This window comes from Narcine bancroftii, chromosome 8, assembly GCF_036971445.1.
Source record: "Narcine bancroftii isolate sNarBan1 chromosome 8, sNarBan1.hap1, whole genome shotgun sequence".
In the NCBI taxonomy this organism is placed as follows: Eukaryota; Metazoa; Chordata; class Chondrichthyes; order Torpediniformes; family Narcinidae; genus Narcine; species Narcine bancroftii.
Window position 1 is genome coordinate 30,654,315 of NC_091476.1, and position 3,638 is coordinate 30,657,952.

General features: G+C 37.8%; 1 long non-coding RNA gene across 1 annotated transcript; it reads left to right on the plus strand.

The window, feature by feature from the left end:
• The first annotated feature begins 1,066 nt into the window (after positions 1 to 1,066).
• LOC138740575 (uncharacterized) lies at positions 1,067 to 2,810 on the plus strand. The gene is made up of 2 exons (XR_011343036.1): positions 1,067 to 1,225; positions 2,559 to 2,810. It is a non-coding gene; the product is annotated as an uncharacterized lncRNA (long non-coding RNA).
• Positions 2,811 to 3,638: the final 828 nt, after the last annotated feature.

The window sequence follows — 3,638 nt, forward strand, 5'->3', positions numbered from 1 at the left end:
TGATATTAGGATAGCTTCCCACTAAATCTCATGAAATCCTAACGTGACCTACAGGACATCTCAAAATCCCATCTCAGTTCAAGCAAATTTTAATGACTTTATCTCCAAATTTTAATCTAAATAAATAATTTGAATGCTAGAAATCTTAAAGCCAACATAAATTCAGAGAAAGCTGGAAATACTCATACAACAATTGTCGAAAAGGAGAAAGCGAAAATGGAGAGAATGAAAGAATACGACGGTTAGTAATTAAGATGAAGAAAAGTCATTGACTTGAAAGATCAATGCTGTTTCTTTCTCCACTGTTGTTGCCTGACTTGTTGAATGTTTTGTATTCACTGCATTTATTTCAGATTTCCAGCATTTGCTTCTTGAAATATTAAAGATTATCTAGTATGGCACAGCTCTTTATAAGCTTTTTCCTTTCATGTATCCACCAGTTCAAAGAAAGTAAAGCTTAAAAAGGCACAATGGGCAATTATCAGGTCAAAAAAAAAAGAAATATTAACAGGTATGACATGGGAAAATCCCTTTAAAAGTGGACACTTATTTTGTCAGAATGTGTTTGAATTCTGCTCAATTTGTCTTTAAAATGTTATGTTTGTGTGATTCAGACCTGATCATCAGAAGGGTAGATAAAAGTGTAAGCAGGGTAATGGTTTGACAGGGTCTTGTGAAAGGGATATTATGATTAGTATCCCATTTGCAGGTCTCGGCTTGCCTTTTGTACCTTATCATTATTATTATTATAATAACAAAAATAATTGAATTTTCAAATTGTTGCCCTGTATATTCCTCATCATAAAACCTCTTCAGTACTTCTCAGGAAATAGCAGATGTCAGAAATCAATGGGAAGGAATCAAGTCCATGATCAAAATATTCAACAATTAACATGAAAAATGAAAGAGAATTGCCAAAAATAGGTCAGAAAATTGAAGCAACATGGACGAAAATATTTACACTGCAAAGATTACAGGTGAAGAGACTGAAGCAAATAGATAATGACACAGAACATGATGAAGAATATAGAACATAGAATGTGGAACATTGCAGTATGGGCCCTATAGCTCACAATGTTGTCCCAAACAATAAACCTACTCCACAACAAACATAACGCTTTTTTTTGTAGCATTCTTGTGCCATTCTCAAGATCTTTTGGATGTCATTGTAGTATCAGCTTCCACCACCATCTCCAGCATTACCTTCCAAAACCCACCAATCTCTGTGAGTAAAAAAAGAATTACCCCAAGATCTCCCCCAAACTATAAAAGAATTTTGAATTCTAATAAAGAGGACAAGGAACCAGCTGCCAGGAGGTCAATATCACTGGGATAATGCAGAAGGGAGTTTGATGATTTAAAGCTTGTGTGATTAAAATTAAGGAAATTAACAAAGGCACGTACTTTCATGAGGTAGAAAAAATGATGAGTCCAGTAGCAGTGGAATAAAGGAAGTTTGGCGGTGAGTACTGTTGTGGATGTGGAAGTAAATAGGATTGACTACCATACATGCATGCTTTAATAAACAGAATTAGTATGGATTCCAGAGTCCCCACGTCACTATTTACCAGGTTCCAACGTTTTTAAGACCACCAGCTTTATTTCCCTTTGATTTAATAGATTATTTAATAAGACTTTTTTTTTTGTTGGATGATGATCAAGGTTCAGATGGAGATGGATTGATGTGAACAAATACATAATGATTTTGACTCTACACTGGAAGACCATGGAGAAAGAAAACTTTGATACTCATGGAGTTATCAGTCTGCTGCATCCTTCACTTTTATTACATGCTGTGAACAATTGTTTGAAAATGAAGAGGCCTTTGTTCCTTTATATAGCAGAAGCAGTTGAACAAAATCATGGTCAATATTTATCAGTGTACTTAATGGCTTTGTTGACATGGTACTGAAGAAAACAAATGATTTGTTAAGCCAAGTTCTACCAATATCTGCCAGCACATACTTGATCATCATTTGTCTTCTAAGTGGTGAGTTATCTATTGCAGTGAGTCCAGATGTCAGAAAAATAAACAGCATCAAGTTTTGGGAGCCCTGTGGGTATGTATTGAGATAAAGTATTGAAATGTTAACTAATTGCAATCCAATAATAGTGCCCTCTGAGGAATTCTTAGGTGCAATTCAACAGATGTCCAAGTTGTGAGGAGCTAGTTCCTCAGCAAAGCTGTGAGAAGGCTCAACAAATACAAGCCTTGATGCTGATCTAAAGGTGGATCGGGAAATAGAGCAGGTGAACACAAAGAGGAGTAAATGGATCTTTTGTTCAATTGCAGTTTGAATAATTTGATAAATTACGTCAAGTGTGCTTGAGTCTTCCGAGCTCTGCGCGTGGATGGTGAAAGTGGTTTATGTGTGCTTCTGTCAAAATAATTAACTGCCCTTTCCAGTTGTGAGGATCTTCCTGGAAGCGATGTCCATGATCATGCAAGTTACCATCTTCATATTCCTTCTCCTCTTGGTTTTCCTCATCGAATGATTAGTAATGATTTACTATTTGTCTTCTTCCACCTGTTATGTTCTGACTGTAATCTTTTGCAGGACTTGATATCACACTGATCCTAGACACTTCAGCTGGTGAGAACCGAAGGGACCTCCACATCCATGAAGTCAAAAGGAACCCACTTTCAGCATTGCAAAGACATGATAAACCTGGTTACCCATGTGACTAATGTGATAGCAATTCCACAACGCTTTGGAATTCCTCACTTGCTGAGTCCAAAGGGAGAGCTGGTGGTGGGGAATGAATGCTTTGGATGAACATTAAATTCACCTTTATCTCTTTTCTCTGTATGAAGTGCTGGCGTGGAATGACTTGTATAGTTCTGACAATTGAGGAGCAAGTCCTACCATTGGGTCCATTGTGGCTGAGGTGCAATCCCACCAGTCCCATTGCATACTCCTTATTTCTCTGCAGAACTGCAATTCACACTCTCTCACATTCCCATCAAAGCTCCTTTGATTGTTTTGCCACTTACCTAGACAAGAAGTCACCTGCTGCAACACCACTAAAATTTCTGGGCATTCTCATCTTCCTTGTTCTCTTCCCTTCAAATTAATGCTGATGTGGTCAATCTGAATAGAGTGCATCAATTTACAATAATGATGAAAAAGATGATCCAGAAGGTAAAAGACTGCAGAATTAAAGTTAATGAAGGTTTTTGACATATCAGTGATGCCTCAATTTCTTTTATATGACAAATTTCACCAGAAGACTCCAGAAACTCTTGGATATTTCTACAGATGAGTGGTGGAAAGTGTGCTGACTGGCTGGACACAAATACTCCTGAGTGTAAGACCCTCCAAAATGTAGTGGACACAGCCCAGGTCATCACAGGGAAAGCCCTTTCCACTATCATCTCCAGGAAATGCTATCTTTAGAGAGCAGCAGCAATCATCAGGGATCCACACCACCTAACACACGCTCTGTTCTCGCTGCTGCCATCAGGAAAGATGTATATGTGCCACAAGAGTCACACCACCACATTTATGAACACCTGCTACCCCTACACCATCAGACTCCTCAACAATAAACTCAGTTAGGGAGTCATTTAATGACTTTTATGCACTTTATTGATTGCACCAAATGTTCCCATGCAATTGAAGAAAGTTGCAGTGATC